This window comes from Dipodomys merriami, unplaced genomic scaffold (genome assembly GCF_024711535.1).
Source record: "Dipodomys merriami isolate MVZ:Mamm:240054 unplaced genomic scaffold, mDipMer1.0.p SCAF_21, whole genome shotgun sequence".
Classification (NCBI taxonomy): domain Eukaryota; kingdom Metazoa; phylum Chordata; class Mammalia; order Rodentia; family Heteromyidae; genus Dipodomys; species Dipodomys merriami.
The window spans coordinates 9,119,584-9,138,424 of record NW_027203493.1 but is presented as its reverse complement, the minus strand read 5'-3'; positions in this window follow the sequence as shown (position 1 = coordinate 9,138,424).

Below are 18,841 nucleotides of genomic sequence, written 5' to 3'. Positions count from 1 at the left end.
TGCTCACTAATTGGTGTGTTGTTCTTTAAAAAAAAAAAAAAGAAAGAAAGAAAGAAAGAAAGAAAGAAAAAAGAAGAGGTGCTCAGAGCCAGGCACCAACTTAAACCTGTAATCCTAGCTGCTCAGAAGGCTGACATCTGAGGATGGAAGTTCAAAGCCAGCTAAGGTAGTCCATGAGACTCTTATCTTCCAGTTAAGCACCAAAACATCGAAAGTGGAGCTGTGGCTCAAGTGTTAGAGCACTAGCTTTGAGTACTCAGGCCCTGAGTTCAAGCCACAGGACTAGCACCAAAAAAAAGGGGAAGGGGGGCATTGCTCAGGCCTATGACTGTCCCCCACCTCACATCTCAACACATTCTGCCCACCTCTCTCAGCCAATCTGACCAGAAAGATCTTGAAAATGTTCAGGTGCTCAGACCTCCGGGTGGGACTGGATCATGAACCATATTTCAGGAACTGGATGGGAAGGCGGGGGCGGGGCTGGTCCTCCCAGTGGTGCCAAGGACACCTCCTGGATTCACACAGGGAACAGTAAACTGTCAGCCAGTGAATGCTCTCACCAGGGGGTGAAGAAGGAGAGAGGAGAGGGGAACACTTCCTGCTTCCTCAGTTCACACCTGTGCCTTCTAGTTCACAAGTGCGGCTTTTCTTAGACCTAGTGTCATTTACACTAGGAGCAAGCATAACGTTGACAGAATGCCCAGGGAAAGGAATGAACATGTGGTTAACCGGGCACTGGAACAGGATGTGAGCATACCATCTCATTTATCTTTGGGAGATGGTGTCAGCCCTGTTTTGTAGCTGGGGAAATGAAAGCTCAGAGTCTGAGCAGCTTGTGATGGTTATAAACATTGATGGATTGTTGCATTCACAAGACATACCAGCTGACTCCTCTTCATCCTCCCAGGGTCCTTGGAGGTGTCTTAAAGAAGAAAGCGACTTCCCCAAGATTATGGGGGGAAAGTCAGAATTCAAAGACACTTCCTTCTTTTGTTGTTGTTGTTGGTGGTGGTTGTGAGGCTTGAACTCAGGGCCTGGGAGCTGTCCCTGAGTTCTTTTTTGCTCAAGGTTAGCACTCTACCACTTGGAGCCACTTCTGGTTTTTGAGTGGTTAATTGGAGATAAGAGTCTCATGGAAACTTTCCTGCCTGGGCTGGCTTTGAACAGCGATCCTCAGATCTCAGCCTCCAGAGTAGCAAGGATTATAAATTTGAGCCACTAGGATTATAGGTTTGATCCACTAGCACCCAGCCCAAATACTTCCTTCTAAGACTACAAGTCAGTGTTTTTACTTTGCATGACTCCCTTTGGGAACCTGTTCCAAAGTGTAAACCAAATTATCTGCTCATGGGATCCTTGGATTTGTAGTAAAGGTTTTTAAATTTGAGAAGCTGGGTATCAGCATTTCATGCTTATAACCCTAGCTATACAGGAGGTTGAGATCTGAGGATTGAAGTTTGAAGCCAGCTGGAGCAGGAAAGTCTATGAGATTTTATCTCCAATTCACCACCCCAAATCCAGAAATGGAGTTGGGGTTCAAGTGGTAGAGCACCAGCCTTGAGCAAAGAAAGCTGTTAGGGATAGCACCCAGGCCCCAGTATCAACACACACACACACACACACACACACACACACACACACACACACACACACACACACACACACACACACACACACACACACACACACACACACACACACACACACACACACACACACACACACACACACGAAAAGAATATTAAGTTTGAGCCACTACTTGCTGTATGACCTTGGGCAATTTGATTCCTCTCTCTTTGCTTTGGTTTCTCAACTGGAAATAAGTGGCAGCTTAAACCTCTCTGCTCCCTCTCCAGATCATCTTTCCTTGCTCTTCCGAGACAATTGAACATAACAGGTGCCAGGTGCAGCCGTGTACTCTACAATGTTCTGGGTTACAACTGGAAATTAAGTCCATTGAATTGGGAGGGGGGGACAACAGGTGAGGATTCCCACCTACTATGCTAAGCCAGCTGTGTGCAGAGGGGCCATCCCAAGGCAGGTCCCCCTCCTCTGTCTCTGGAATCTTCCTTGTTGAAGAGGCCCAGGAAGCTCTTCTTACAGGCAGACAGACCTCTCTCTGAGTTCCTTCCCGTGTGATTCCCCTTGCTTTCTTTGAGAACCAACAGGAACCTTCCCAGGCAGGAACCTGACCACCTGAGCCCTGTTTCCTGCAACCTCCAGCACTAAGCACACAGACTGCAAACCCCTTTCCTGCTCTGCCCTTGGAGGGGCCACCTGGAAAGGTTACTCGACTCTAGCTTGTTTTTCTTTGTAAGGTGGAGGCTCAGAACAGCATCCGGTCATAGTGCAAAGAGAAAAAGAAGTAATTTTCATAAAGGATTCCACCATAAAAAGAAAAAAACAAGTTATTTGCAGAGAACTTTGGCGGGGGAGTGGGAGTGGGGACAGGGGAGGATGCGCTTTGGTTGCGAGCACCTCTGCCAGGCTTTGCCCAGCCCGAGCTAAAGACACTTGGTATCTGGGGGTACAGGGCAGGAGGTGTGGGGTCTTACAGGGCTAAGCTGGGGACACAGAGTTGAATCAGCTGCTGGGGCAGCCACAGCCTTGGGGGAATGCTGGGTGGTTTGGCAGAGAGAGGGCCAAAGGCAAGTGTCAGAAAGGGAGGGTGGGAGACACAGGTCATGTGAAGTTTGTCCCTTCCTGCTAGTCCAGGCTGAAAAGCCTGGAAGACACTTTTAGGAGACTCGTGAATAAGCCATGCCCCTCCCCTTTTTGGAAACCAGCTTGAATGAGTTTCTCTGGTTCCAAACTCTGGAGCCGGACCACTATTGCCCTGCCTCCATCCATCTTGCAAAGGGAGACGCTTCCGATCGTCCAAGCAGGAAGAGAAGGCTGGGGAGAGGAGGGCTGCAGAGGACTGGGGACTGGGCTCTGGGAGAACCGAGCAGGGATCTATGAGCAGCAAGCCCATTTCTGTGCTGCGTGGTTCCCACTCAGTGCTTCTACTCCCACTTGCTTTGATCTTTGAGGCCCTGACCCATTTCTGAAAACCCATCCCAAGCTGTAGTGGGACAGTGAGTCCTCTGGCGGGCCATGTGTCCTGGGCTGGCCACTTCCTTTCCCTCAGGCCAGGCAGGATCAGGCAAGAAGGGAACAGAGGAGCCAACATGATGGCGGGCACTGGCTCCCTGCCCCGGGTGACTGGGACTTCTGCTGCTTGGCCTCTGTGAGCGGTGGGTCAGAGCGACCCCAGGGCTGGTCAGCCAGAGGATGATGGCAGGGAGGTCCACCCATCAACTCTCATCCATTGGTTGCGGACAGCCTTGCAGAAGCCAGCTTGGTTCCGTAAGTCCTCAGGCAGATCACACCCCTGCCAGTCGGCAGCCGTGGTGCCACAGATGGGCAGAAACATGGAGCCATCTCCGCGCTGACAGGGGTGGAACGCAGGGTGCTGAGGGAGCTGGTGCCCACCTGGCACGGTGTGTCCCAGCCAGGCTGGAAATAGAGGTGTGCCACGCACGGAAAGCTGTGCACGGGGAATCTGGTTGAGTCCCAAGGAGTTAGGAAATCGGGCTCCGGCACCAGGCGGCTTCGCTTCCAGTCTTTCTGTGAGGCTTCCTTTTCCTCTCTACTTAGAAAATGAGGACAGCAAATGGCTGCATGGGGTGGCTCAGAAGGAAGAGGAAAAGCCAGGTCAGGCCCTTTCCAGCACCAGGCAGGTGACAAGCAATGAAGAGCTGCTTCCTTTGCAGCTGGGTAAATTGAGGTATCATTTTTATTTTATTTACATTTTATTTATTTGTTTTCTTTATTTACTTATCTTTGTGCCAGTACTGGGGCTTAAACTCAGGCGTGGATGCTGTCCCTTAGCTTTTTCCTTTAAGGTTGGTGCCTTACTACTACTTGAGCCAGGGGCTGGGAAGGTGGCTCAGTGGTAGAGCGCTTGCCTTGCATGCATGAGGCCCTGGGTTCGATTCCTCAGCACCACATAAGCAAAAAAAGCCGGAAGTGGCGCTGTGGCTCAAGTGGTAGAGCGCTAGCCTTGAGCTAAAGAGCTGAGGGACAGCGCCCAGGCCCAGAGTTCAGGCCCCACAACTGGACCCAAAAAAAAACAAAAACAAAAACAAACTTACCTACTACTACTTGAGCCACACCTCTACTTCCAGCTTTTTGCTAGTTAATTGAAGATAAGAGTCTTAGATTTTGATGCCAGGCACCAGTGGCTCATGCCTGTAATCCTAGCTACTCAGGAGGCTGAGATCTGAGGATCTGGGTTCAAAGCCAGCCCTGGCAGGAAAGTCCATGAGACTTTTATCTCCAATTAACCACCAGAAAACCAGAAGTGCTGCTGTGGCTCACATGGTAGAGCGCTCACCTTGAGCTGAAGAGCTTAGGGACAGTGCCCAGGCCCAGAGCTCAAGCCCCACAACCAACCAAAAACAACAAAAAAAAAGTCTTGGGTTTTGTCTGCCTGGGCTGGCTTTAAATAGTGATCCTGAGATCTGAGCCTCCAGAGTAGATAGGATTACAGGCGTGAGCCACGGATGCCTGGCTGAGATAGAAATTTTATGACATGAGGAGAGAGGAGAGAAAGGGAAAGAGGTTCACCTGAACCCTGCCAAACCTCCAGAGAAGCTAAGATTTGCAACTTCCAGGAAGAGTAGGAGTTCCAAATGGAGGCTCAAATGGAGGCCCTCAGTTCCCTGCTGTGTTTCTTGCCAATACCCCCAACACATGGGGTGAAGGAGGAGAATGGGTGCCTTTTCTTCTCCCAAACAGACATTGATGCTTCCCCTGCTCCTGCTAAAGGGTCTCTGGTGATGTCAGAGCTGTGGTTGCTATGGGAACCAGGTTATTGTAAATGTCAATGGGAGCCATCTGAGCTCAGCATCAGCATCAGCATGCTGACCCAGCCCAGGGAGACAGGAAAATGGGGCACTCTGTGAGGTCTCTCCCCCGAGCCCTGAGCACACAGTCACCTACACAATGGGACCTGCAGACCTCACCCAAGTCCCGAACCTGCCACACCCAGCCGGGATCTGACCACATACACTTTGGAGAACCTATAACCCCAGCAGGTAGGAGCAGGACAGTCTGGTCCTGGGCAATGCCTCCTCCCACTCTCTCCCTCCCCCCACCCCCACCTATCACAGGTGCTATTCTGCAGTGCTGGGGCTGCTGGCATCCCCACCATTCCCATGGCAACACTGAGGAGGGCCTCACTGCCAGCGACCTCACTCTGGGGTCCCTGGACTGGCCAGGGAGCTTCTGCTGCTGCTGGCTGTCACTGTCCCCATGGGAAAGAGGGAAAAGGGAAGCTGTATGGAGTCCAGGAATTCTCAGGACTATGGGCCCGAGCGAGCCTCTGTTGGCCCTCCAGCTGCTGGGTGGGACCAGGGCTTTAGTGGGCTACCATGGGGCTTTAGTGAGAAGAGAAAAGCAAGAGATTTTGTGTTCCTGATCCTTGGGGTCCAGGACAGGTGGATCTGAGGCCACCTGGAGCTGGGCTTCTAGGGGAGATTTACAGAGATGGGGCCCTTCACTTACATCCAAGGCCCCTCCAAGATGCAACACCTGGCCATCCAGCCTGACTGGTGCTGTCCTGGGCCAGGCCTGTCTGCTTTGCCCAGCCCAGGGTCCCTGTTTGGGACACTGTGCCTCCCTCCTGCAAGCCCTCTCAGGAAGCAGTCGCTCCTGACCTAGACCTTGACTGCTAACTGGGCTCTCCATCACCTAAAGGACAGTCTAAGGGAGAGAGAAAGCAGGAAGGTGACCTGGCACAAAGTCCACGGCCACCTCTTCCTAGACACGTGTCCCCAGGCAAGTCACAATCTCTGAGACTCAATTCTTCCAGTCAGTGTGAGGCTCCATCTCTCCACAGGTCTGGATCTCGGATATCTCTGGCCCCAGAGACCGTGGGCTCTGTGCTAGGCACACCTGATGCTGCTCCTTGCTGCTGATTATTTTGGAAATAGTCTCAAGAATTTTCTACCAAAGACTGCCTTCCAACCTTGATCCTCTGGATCTCAGCCTCCTGGGGAGCTTGCAGCTACTGTTTGTAAAGCATTTTCCATTGATAGAATGTTGTGCTATACTTGCCATCTTGTCTTGATCTGGAGTTGCAAGTTTAGAGCATCCGGGCCTGCCAGCCAAAAAAGGTTTGAATCTTGCCTGTGCCTATCACTATCTGGTGAGCTTGGACAAGTTCCCTGAACTTTCTGTGCCTCTGTTCTCATGTGTAAAAGAAAACAATTACAGGGCCTCCCTGTGGGATTGTCATGAGGATTAAAGTAGGAATAAAGATTCTTACAACAGTGCTTGACATAAAACAAGTACTCTACGAATAGTGCTCAATAGAAATGAAAAAGGGGAGGAGGAGGAAAAGAAAGCCTCACACAGCTCTTACTACTGCTAGGGTAAAAAGGCTCAGTGGGAGTGGGGGGTCGGGGGAAGTTAAGGTACTTGAGTTAAGGTACCTTGCACAGCTTGTACAAGATTAGTTTGGGATTTCAGCCTTAGCATAAGAACCTGTGTTGGTCTCATCTGCCATTCTGTCCTTCAATAGAGCCTTGGCAGAGGACTGGAAAGAATGAGGCCCAATAAGGAGCCAGGCCTGAGCAGGGCAGTAGCCAAGGAGCAGGTAGTAAAGGAGTGCCAAGGGCACCCAGCTAGGCCTTACCAGGACTCCAGCATCCAAAAATTTCTGCTCCAGTTGAGTACTAGAGAAAGAACCATGGCTTAGCTGGCAGGAGGCAATGCCAGGCTCTGGGCCAACCTAGGCCCCATGATTCCTGCCTTGATTGGCCTTCAGTTTTCCTCAGTCCCTGAGTTTGTTGCCATTCCTGGCAAAGCCCTCAGTGAGCTCAGAGGTGCCATGTTTGCCCACTAACTCTTCCAGGCAGCGGGAGGACACAGCTGCTCCCCCCCACCGCCCTCCCTCCCCAGTTCTCTGACAGGACCAGAGCTGCCTCCAGCAGCTGGTTGACCTTGGACGCATAGCTTTCCCACCTCTGAGTTTCCTGGAACAGAATTAACATCTAACTTTGGCTCCTATTTTGGCAGTTGATACTGTATGTATAATCTGGGTAGCTTTCCGCCCAGCCTACAGGCTGTTGCATACACGGAGCTGTTGTGTCCAGCTCTGTGACCCTTGGCAAGTCCCTTCCCCTTGCTGGGTCTTGCCTCCCAGGTTTCCATGAGAATAAGTGACTTAGGTACAAAGTGCTTGGCACCGTGCCAGTCTAGGGCAGGGATTCAGGGTGTAGACTTCTCCTTCTTGATTGCTGCCTCAGTGCCTGTGGACCACAGGAAGATGCTTGCTTGGATGAGGGCTTGGAGGAAGCCCTGGTCTTTGGGGAGAACCAGAGGCCTACAAGTGAGTACTAGCCAGATGCCCTGCCTCCTCAGGTGTCTGGAGACCAGAGAGGGGGCCTCAGGAAAACACTGCAGGACACACAGCTCCCAGAGAAGTCTCGTGCTTTTACTGGTTCTTCTTGCCTAGTGTCTTTTTTTGCAAATGGCACCTAGTCTGTTCAGGTGGGTGGAACCAAAGGCCAGAAGGGACTATGGTGAGCATGAAGGCCTCAGCATAGTGGTGGCAGCAAGACAGAGCAGCTGAAACCCAAAGGGAAAGTTGAGATGGCAAGACAAGACTGCAATCCTCATTTCTGATCACCTGCGCACGCGTGCGCGTGCACACACACACGCACACACACACACAAACACACCTGTTCCCCCCTCCTGCCTGAAGACTGCTGCATGGCCCTATACCAGAGGCCTCCTGTGGCCTCCTGTGACTGCCAGTGTCACAGTCTCCTATAAGTCTTCGCAAACACATAGCAGCCTTCAAGGTTTTGCAAAGCACCCCCTTGCTGGACAGCTGAGGACAGTCAAGACTCCCAGTGGCCAGGTATGGGTTCTGTCTGAAGCTCCAGTCAGAAAGAAAACTGTCGAGCAAGCGAGTAAGAGGTGCTGAGCTCTGTGCATATTATCTCATTTAATTACATTAGCAGGAAAGGCCTTTGAAGCTCTTGATGAGGCTTTAAAATGCATGAGCACTCTAGTCCTTGATAACACCAGACTTCTTTTAATTTAAAAAGAGATTGAGAACGCTTTATGGAAATTCCTTCGAGAACAACACCTCGCTAGCTCTGACTCTGAGGGAGGGCAGGAAGAGGGTGGGGGTGAAGAACGGGGGGGGGGTGTGAGAGGGCAGGAATTGGGGGGGAGGGGGGGTGGTGGTAGAGGTAAGTTGGCAGTGGCTAGGGTTTCAAGAGACAGTGGTGATACTAGCTTGTTCTACACTATAAAAGAGGTGGGAGTGGAGGTGTGTGTGTGTGTGTGTGTGTGTGTGTGTGTGTGTGTGTGTGTGTGTGTGTGTGTGTGTGAGAGAGAGAGAGAGAGAGAGAGAGAGAGAGAGAGAGATCTGGGAGAGAGACTGAAGCCTGTAGGGCCTTTAAGGAGGAAGAGAGGAAATAAAGAGGCCTGGGAAAATCCAGAGAGGACCCAGCAAAAACAAGAGGCTGACATCAGGAAGGGAGCCAGGCTGTGTGACACATGGCTCTTAGCAGAGCTCCAGGCCCAGTCAGGGGTAGGCCCAGGCCCTGCAGTACAGGCCTGGTGGTCCCCACAAAGGCTAAAGGCCTGACTAGTCCAAAGGCAGCTATGGGGATTCTGAGAGCTGCTTTTGCTGTCTGGCAGAAAGCACGAAGGCATAGACCGCCCTGGCTGGGGCTGCAGGAGCAGGCAAGATGGCCTCGTAGAGGTCACCCAGCAACTCCAGACTTGAGCCCTGGGGGACCTCAAGAGGCTGCAGGTCCCTTCTACCTCTGCCTCAGTTGGTACCAGCCACTTGTAGACAGCCAATGGAAGGTGAGCCAGAGAGTAACAAAGCAAAGATGGCTCTGGATGAGAGAGAACAGAGTGAAGGTTGTGTTGGGTGAGCTGGAGACCAGAAAGGCCCGGCCTGAGAGGAGCTTGCTGTTGGGCTGTGGGAGTCTGGGGAAGGAGTCTGTGGGGGATGCAGGAGTGTCCATCTAGTTCCTGCTCACTGAGCACTTACATATGCCCCTGTGGCAGTAGGGCCATTGGGTGGATGGCAACACAGACCTCTCTAGGTGCATCCTGTGTTCACAAATGCAGTCCACACACCAGAGGAGGCTGGAGGCACTCAGAGGTTCAGCAGCTGGCTCAGGGTCACCCAGGACAGAACTTCCTCTTTTTGTGCTGATCCTCAGGCTTGAACTCTGAGCCTAGGCACTATCCCTGAGCTCCCCCTTCCCAGTTGTGGGGCTTGAACTCAGGGCCTGAGCACTGTCCCTGAGCTCTTTCACTCAAGGCGAATGCTCTATTACTTTGAGCCACAGCACCCTTTCTGGTTTTCTGGTAGCTAATTGGAGATAAGAGTCAGGAGTCTCAGGATGTTCCTGCCCTGGATGGCCTTGAACCATGATCCTCAGGTCTCAGCCTCCTTAGTAACTAGGATCATAGGTATGAGGCACTGGGTGCCCAACTTTTCCTGCAGATCTTTTCTTCACACTGGCTGCCTGGTGGCAGGTGCATATTGTCACTCTTATTTTACAGATGAAGACTTGATTCTCTGAGGGGTCAGCCAAGCAGGGAAGAAGCCCTACTCTGGCCCTGTTCCTGCCTGCTAGTCCCCTGTCCTGGCCACACCCATGAAGCAGATGTTCCTGCCCCATGTGGAAATGGAGAAGAATGTGACCCAAGGCTTGACCCAAGAATCAATACAAGGCGTGGTAGTTTTCCACACTGCCTCGTGGCCTTAGGAAGCCCCAGCTATAGCCTCCATGTTTCTGGGGGCCACAGTCTCCCCAGGACACTGCCCACCCAAAATCCCATTACAAGGACTCATGGAGTCCCCAGTTCACAGAGCCCAGCCCATCCAGCCTTTCCTTATCCAACCACTTCTTTTGCCAGGGAAGTATAGGGTTTCCTAAGGGCCCAAAGAGGCCCTTACCTTGGCAGGAGTACTGGGGTTAGGGCTGTGAAAAGCATCTCCAATGTCTGGCTCTGATTAACCCCTTGTAGTCTGTAGTTGGTCCATCCCTGTGTTTCTTGCCTGGGGTGGAACCAAGGGCCAGGTACAAAAGGCTTCCTGGGAGAATGGGTCAAGGAAGCAGGGGAAAGGAGAGCCAAACAGGGGTGCTGAGTGTCAGTCTGGCTCTCAGCTCCTCTAGTGTATTCAGGTAGGGGCAGGACACTAAGAACTGGAGAAAGGTATACATTGGCATGGAGCCCAAGGTACCATCTGTGCCTGGCACACAGGACCATTGGGACCCACAGGGCTGGGACAAGAAGCCTGGAGCCTGGGATCTGGGGAGTGGCAGGTGTGGGAGCCTGGGGTGGGGGAAGTGGCAGGTGAGTTCACTTCCTGTTGCTGCTAAAAGGAAGCGTCTCCCAGTGGGTGGATTAAAACCACACAAACATGGTTTGTGTTTTCCAGACTTCCGCAGAAGTCTGAGGTCCAGGTGTCCATAGGGTGGTGCCTTATGCAGGCTTTGAAGAATCTATTTGTTTCCCCTTCTCCGGTTTCCCGGGGTTGCCTGCACTGCTGGGCCCCTGACCCCATCTCTATCTATCTCCCTTGCTTCTTCGTTTGTTACATCTCTTACGCTGATCTGATCGCTTGCCTTTCCCTCCTAAGAACCCACGATGGCTGTGTGCATACTAGGATGAGCCAGGCTACTACTACTCCCTGTCTCAGTATCCTTAGCTCAATCACAGCTGCAGCATCCCTTGTACTATGCAAAGTAGTGGATCTAGAGATGCTGGGATGGGGTGTGGACTCCTTTGTGGGTGGCAGTGTACCAAAGAGGGAGAGGCATTCAAAGCCCGCCCTTCATCCTCAGAGATCTGCTAAGACCAGCCCACAGCTGGACACACTTGTTTCTTCCTCTTGTGCCTGCAGACTCGCCAAGGGCTCTTGCCACATGTCACTCACACAGGAACCCCTGTCTTAAGAGCTTCTTCCCTCCTTTGTGGGCAACATCATCCCTATTTCCCAGATGAGGAAACCGAGGTGCAGAGGAAATGTCTGTACTTTATGCAGGGGTACAGACAGGCCAGTCCATGTCAGAATCAGGACTGGGCCTGTTTGTTGGTTTGTTTTTGTGGTGCCAGCATTGGGACTTGAACTTAGGACTGAGCACTGTCCCTGAACTTTTCTCCTCAAAGCTGGCACTCTACCACTTGAGCCAGAGCTCCACTTCTGGCTTTTTGGTGGCTAATTGGAAATAAGAGTCTCACAGAAATGGAGGGACAAAGGGTGAACAAAGGCAGCAATCATACTCACTGTACAACTTGTGAGTGGGGACAGGAGAAAGTGAGGGAAGGGATGACATTGTTCAAAAAGAAATGTACTAGTTTTTTTTTTTCTTTTTTTTTTGCTGGTCTTGGGGCTTGAACTTGGGGCTTGATTGCTGTCCCTGAGCCTCTTTTGTGCTCAAGGCTAGCACTCTACCACTAGAGCCAGTGCCACTTCTGGCTTTTTCTGAGTAGTTTATTGGAGATAAGAGTCTTACAGACTTTCCTGCCAGGGCTGGCTTCGAACTGTCAGCCTTCTGAGTAGTTAGAAGAAATGTACTTTTTAATCTGACTTCTGTAACCCTTCTGTACATCACCTTTATAGTAACAATTTAAAATTTCATAAAAGCTTTTTTAAAAAAAGAAGTCTCACAGACTTTCCTGCCTGGACTGGCTTTGAATCATGTTCCTCAAATCTCAGGCTCCTGAATAGGTAGGATTACAGGTGTGAGCCACAGGGGCATCCCCTTCTTGAGCCTGAGTCTGTAGATTCCAGTTTGGGGAGCCCAGCCTTCCCTAGCTCCCAACCCTCTGGGGAGATTTGTCTAGGGCTCTGTGAGTGCTCCAAGAAAGATCAGAGAGCCAGAGTGGCTCTAATTGCTTCCTCTTATAGCTCACCTTTCTCGGTGGGGCCTCATGACAGCCCAGGCCTCTCTCCCCCACTTCCCTCATCCTTTGTTGCAGAAAGGAACTTTGAAGAGCCTTCTGAGGGTTTGCTTTGAATTTTCCCCTGGCAGCTCCTTTTCACTAAACCCTTACATCTTGGACAGGAGATAATAGGCACTACACCCAGAGCCCCAGCGATCGTGGTGAAGACAGTACTGTACTGCTTATGTTCTACCTCTCCCTGGCTGCAGCCCCTCCGTCGCTGCCCTGGGGTCTGCTATCTGCAGACCTGGCTTGCAGTGGGAAGGTGAAGCCTCAGCCAGCTGGAGGCATTGCCAGGAGGAGAGAAATGAGCTTTTATTCCTCCTCTCATTGCCCCTTCAGCCTAACACTAGTACAATTGACCATTGGTATCTTCAGGTTTTAAGGTTCCAGGGAGGTGGCGTTGAGGAAAATATGCCCATGCTTAGGATGAACAGCGTTTAGTCCTGTAGTTAGGGTGCTTGGCTCATTGTTTCCACAAAGCCACTCAAGTTCCACTAAAAGACATGCAGGCCACCTGTCAAACAAACTTCAAATCGTCACTTGATCACTTCAATTAAGCATATTCACTTTTACCTTGTTGCTTTTTTGGGGGTGGAGGGTGGAGGTGATACCATTTGCTTTCAAGGAAGTAGATTTTGACAACATTAAGGTCAGAGAAACACTTAACAGACCACACAATAACTTAAGTACAACAGATGACAACTCAAGGCTGACTGGGAATTTCTCTATATCGACTGAACTGTGCAAATGTGTGTGCAGGAATTTAAATGTCTTCACATTTCTTTTTATTATTATTATTTCTATTTTTTTAACCATGATTATGTCAAAGACTGTATATAATAACTTCATGACTAAGGCAGGCTTAGCCCATTTGCTCTTGCTATAAGGAAATACCCGAGAGTGGGGAAGTTAAGAAGAATTGACATTTATTTAGCTGATGGTTCTACTGTCTGGAAAGTCCAAGATCCTAGCGCCCACATCTGCTCAGCCCTCCTGGTATACTACAACATGGCTGGGGACACCCTATGGAGAGACAGAAAAAGTGTACTCACCTGGGTCTTTTTTGTTGTTGTTGTTGTGGTTGTTTGAACTCCAGGCCTCAGCCCTTCAGCTCAAGGCGAGTACTCTACCACTTGAGTCACAGTGCCACTTCTGGTTTTTGGGTGGTTAATTGGAGATAAGAGTCTCATGCACTTTTTTCCTGCCTGGGCTGGCTTTGAACTACTCTCCTCAGACCTCAGCCTCCTGAGTAGCTAGGATTACAGGTGTGAGCCACTGGCACCCAGCTCACCTGGGTTTTATAAAGCCAACAATGGCATCTTGCTCCTCATTCAAAAGACAAATTCCTATCCTCCCAAAGCCATCACCTTCCCAAACCATCAACAGATAGATTTGGGGGTTAAGTCGTCCACACAGGGCCTTTAAAGGGACACATTCATTTGCTGATAATGCTGATCCCGGGTGGCTTGGCCATCTTTCCCACATGAGGAGGCTGAAGAGGTCTGGCGCCTGGTCCTAGGCCTGCAAAGGTGTCACGCCATCTATCTGAGACAGTATGAATGTGATTATATCGAGGCTCTCAAGATAGGAAGACCATCCTGGATTTTCCAGGTGGGTCTGACAGGGGCATCAAGAGAACGGCTGAGAGGAACAGAGGCTGGAGGGAAGTGGCCAGGAGCCATGGAAAGTGAGCAGTCTCCAGAAGGGAGGAAGAGGAGATGGCTAGGTTCTTCCACTGAGGCCCTGGTTCCTTGGGGCTCCTTAGGATATATGGTGGAGTTCTCACTCCCAGAACTGTCAGAGAATAAGTTGGTGATGGCTTAAGCCGCCAAGGTGCAGTCATCTTAGCAGAAAGTGGCACAACATACTTCCGTAAATGCTCCTTGATTAGATTCTCCACAGCTATACCCTGGAGCGTGCCCGCTGTTTCCTGGCTAATGTGGCTGCTGGCATGTGTTGAAAACAGTGTTTTGATTAGCTTTGTCATCCCTTCTGGCACACATGCTGGAGGGGACAATGGGATTGATGCTGCACCATCCATGGTAACAGGTGGTACCACAGCCCTGGCTCCAGAGCCCTGGGGCTGGAAACGGGTGACCCCAGGCCTATAGGGCAGCTTCCTGTAGGATCCAGTGCCCAGGTTGTGTGGGGTGAGCAGGGCCTGGGTGCTCTGGGGCCCAAATACTTCACTTCTTGTTTCTGAGAGGCTCAAAATCACACTCCTGTTGTTTTTCAGGGTTCAGCTAACCCACATGTCTACATTCACATCTTGTCCAATTCACTAGAGTCTTCTTACCCCTGCTTCCTCTTCTGCAAAATGGGATTGTGGATATTAACATATGCATGAGGAATGATTAGCATATAGTAATTGCCCCTTGGATGGTGATTGTGATGATCTGGAGGCTGATCGTATTCAAGGCACAGTTCTAGGTTTGGGAGATGACTCAGAGAAGTAAATACAGGTCATGCTCTCATGGTCACGATAGAAGGCTCAGAGCAAGGAAGGCAGGCCCGCAGGAGGGGGTGCTATGATTTTAGGGTGAGCAGGGCAGTTTCCACAGACAAGAGGACTTTGGACCAGAGCTTCTCCATGGTGCTTTATCTATGGATGCTTTGACAATGTCTCCTGTGAGTGTCAACACCATTGGTGCCAACAGAGACATTTCCTGAACCCCAGGTGAAGCAATAAGGTGTGTGTGTGTGTGTGTGTCTGCATATTTGTGCATACATGCATGATAGGAACGCCCACTCACCACCCAGCTGGTGGTGTGGGTGGAGACAGGAGAGCAGGAAATGAGAAAATGCTTATTTTTGTCTTCTGCCCCAGCTCAACCTCTCTCAGTCGACCTCCCCTGTCCTAACCTGCTCTGTCCAGTTCTACCCTCAGGTGGCTATATCCCCATCCTCCCAGTTATCTTTCTCTCATTTGCCTTCCTCTCTGAATTTCCCCTTCCCCAGTGACACAGAGCCTTTGCCCCAGCTGCCTTCCTCCTGGTATGCCCCTCCCTTGACCATCATCTACCCAACGGCTCAGGTCAGCTCCTCTCAAATTCTCCTTGGTGCCCTCTGCTTCCCTGGGAAGAATAAACAGCCCCTCTCTATACGGGCACAGCCCCCGGAGCCAGGCTACACACGGCCCGTGTCATGACACAGCTCTGGAGCACAGCTGTCTACATCTGTGTCCTCACCTCACCTTGCAATGCTGGAGGGACGGGGGTGACTCATACATGCTATTGTATGGGTTTGGATCTCAAATGACCCCCAGTGATCCCTGTGCTAAAGGCTGCGACCTCAGCCTGTGGCCCTGTTGGGAGTTGATGATGGTTTGGAGTCAGGGCCAAAGGAAGGAATCTAGATCATTGGTAGTATGTACTTGGAGGAGATATTAGGACTCCAGGTCCTTCCCCCTTCTCCTCTCTCTCTCTCTCTCTCTCTCTCTCTCTCTCTCTCTCTCTCTCTCTCTCTCTGCTTCCTGGCTGTCATGAGGGGATCAGCTTCCTCTGTAATGTACTCCAGTCCCCTGTGCTGCCATAGGCCTACAGCAATGAAGCCAGCCAGACAAATATGATCTAAAACCTCCAAAAACATGCACCCAAATCAACCTTTTCTCCTTCGAAGTTGACTCTCCTGGACATTCATTATGGCAATGGAGCACTGACTAACATATCCTCAGTTCAGAACAGACTGTCAGCAGTGTAGCCTTGGCCCAATCATTGGCTGAGCCTTGGTTTCCTCATCTTGGAATGTCTTGGGCAGATAGGTAAAGGCTATTTGCCTTGTAGTAGCTAAGAGGCATGATGGTGTCCTGGGTTCAGGCTCTGTGGTAGCTGCTTGCTACATCTGATGAACTCTCACCCCCTTCTTCCTGGCCACGTGCTCTTTAGAATCCCTATTTCATGTCCTAGAAAGGAAGGTACTAAGAGGTTAAGGGGCCCATATTTGAATTCAGGGTCTGCTTGTTTGAAGACAGCTCTTAAAAACTGATTTAATTATGAGAAGTCTATTCATGCATAGAGTATGAAATACAAGAAAATTAAGGAATGGAAGTTCGGCAACTCAGCTGCCCTCCAAGAAAGCCTCCCAATACAGACACTTGTTTTTGGAAGACCTTGCCAGGATGGTTCACGAGTAGCTGATCATTTATGCAAGTGGGTTGGAGGTGCACCGTGACAGGGCCTCACGTCCTCCCCAGGCCTGGGTGTCCTTCTTGAGGATGATCCATCTCCACACACCCAGGGCTGCCTCGTGCATGGTTCTGTGGGGCCCAGGGACAACTCGGGGCTGAGCACGCACACAGCACTGAGTGGACGTGCCTGGCCTGGGGTCTGGGCCTCCCCCAAGTCCACAGTGACAAATCCTCTCAGGTCACCATGACCCTAGCCAAACCTGCTTCTGGCACTTCCTTTCTCGCCTCTGTCCCCTGCAAACTCAGCTGGCCAGAGGAAAGCTACTGTTCCAGGATATGTTTTTTGGAACAGGAGAGGACACGTGTCCACCCGTCTTTCGTCTAAAACAGAGTCCCCAGGGAGCCCAGACAGGCTCTAAATAGCTCAAGGAGAAAGGTGGCGTACAGGAAGGAAGCCCGGAATGCACCTGGGTCACAATCAGGCCAGCTGCTTGTGACTGGCAGTGTCCTGTCAGTATTCCTTCCGGCATAGGTGGAGGGGGGCTGGAGAGGGAGATGGATGAGTGGAGGGTGCAGACATGGGACTGAAGGACTAAGGTGGGGTTGAGATGGGAGAGGAAACAATATATTTGGTGGAGGGAACAGAATAGACAAATGCACAGAGGAAATAAGATTGAGCAAATGGAGAAGAGGAATGAGAACCATTTGGTCCTGAACATGACCTGAGTAGGGAGGGAAATATGGCTGGACCAGGTTGGGGAGGAGACCGGAAAATTAGGATTGGTTTGGTAGCAAGTGGGAGTCATAGAAGGTTCTAACCCAGCACCATGAGACACCATGGAACCACCAGCCATGTGCACAGAAATACAGGAATTCGATCGCGAGATAGAGAAGCCACATTGTGAGTGGTTGAAGTGGGAGTCTTTATTAGGAAGCCGGTGATTACAAGCGAACACATCCCCCCAAAAAACATGCAGCTTCCGATGCACTTAATTCTTTTAGGACCCTGAGCCACAAAGGTATTAGAGTAAAGAAAGGGCAGTAAACGATCTCAATAAACCAGATCGACTCTAATGGAGAGTTGAAGAGGGACACCATGGTGACCTGAGGAGAGTCAGGAGTCAGGAGGCATGGAGCAATGGCAGCAGGGGTGGAGAGGCTTAAATAGGGTCATGGTTAGGGGGAAGAGTCACACGGTGCTGGAGAGTTGAAAGTCTCTTGATACAGGTCTGGCCAGTTTGGGAACCTGTTAAGCCCCCTACCTATCTGCCTCTAGGAATTCAGGCACCTATCACCTGAGGGTGGGGGTGGGGGAAATTTAACCTCTAGAGTGTTTGGAAAGTCCCTGTCATCTATTAAGATGCCAAGATGGTGTTAATTAGACCCACTATCCATATTTCAATATGACCTCCTTACTAATGGTCACAATCATTCCCACTTTAGAAGACCTGGCATTGTGCGGGTTCTAGCTGGGCTTGACGCCACGTGATCCAGAATAAGGTCATATCTTGTAGCCAGAGCCTCAAAGGTAGGAAAGCGGGGCTCCACCACAGAGAACTCTGAAGGTGGGCAGGCGGTGCCCACCTGCTGAGTGGTTTCCACTGGCTCTGACTTCCACTGAGCCCTGCCAATGGCCATATTCCCCTTCCCAGCTGGCTATCGAGGAAAGCCAGAGAGCTCTGTCCTCGGCCCTTAGCCAGCTGGAGCAGGTGCTGACAGGACTCTGGCTCTTCCAGCTGGCCTTCAGGGTCTAGGGAGAGCCATGCTAGCAGGCTAGAGCTCAAGACAGGCTTGAGATACAAACAAGGGTCTCTCTCAGCCTCTAAGACTTCTTGCTATGGGACCTTGGGGAAAGTATTGTCCCATTCAGATCTTCACTGCTTCAACAGAGATGTGGACTATTTGTATTTCCTCCAGCTCTGTGTTTTACTTGTAATTATTTTCAGCCTCCTGAGTAGCCAGGGTTACAGGCATGACCCACTGGTGCCTGGTGAGGGGAGACATTTCTAGAGCCTCCCCAGGAACATGGAGACTAACACTGTGGTACCTCCATGTAGACCTAAGATTGCTCCAATTTCTCACATGCCGGAGTCCTCATGATGCTATAGCAAGGTGGTCATTAAGGTCATTTGAAAGAGACTCTTGAGTTCTGGCTAAAATGCAGACACTGTAGTAATGCTGGGCACAGGCGGTGGCTCACGCCTATAATACTAACTACTCAGGAGGCTGAGATCTGAGGATTGCTATTTGAAGCCAGCCCAGGCAGACAAATCTAAGACTCCTATATCCAATTAACCAGAAAAAGCCAGAAGTGAAGCTTTGTCTCAAATGGTAAAATGCTAGCCTTGAGTAAAAAAGCTAAGGAAGAGCACTTAGGCCCTGAGTTCAAACCCAGTACTGGTGAGTTCACACATATGCACACATGCACACATTGTAGCATGGATCATCAATGGTAGATCCACTCCACTGATGAGAAGCGACCATAAAGGGCCACTCAGGACATTTCTTTGTCTACCTGTGATGATCCTTTATGTCTGTCTCCAGTGAATGTTCATAAGCTGGCAGCTTGTGCACTAACTAGCAGTGTACCAACATCCACTTCCTCTGTGTGACAATGTGCTATCGTCGTGTAAGATGTCAGTGAGGAGTATTGGGAGGCAGGATGGAGAAACCCAGCACTAATTTTTCAAGCTTTCAAAGTTTGGACTCTTCCTTTATTGCAAAAATAAAGCATCA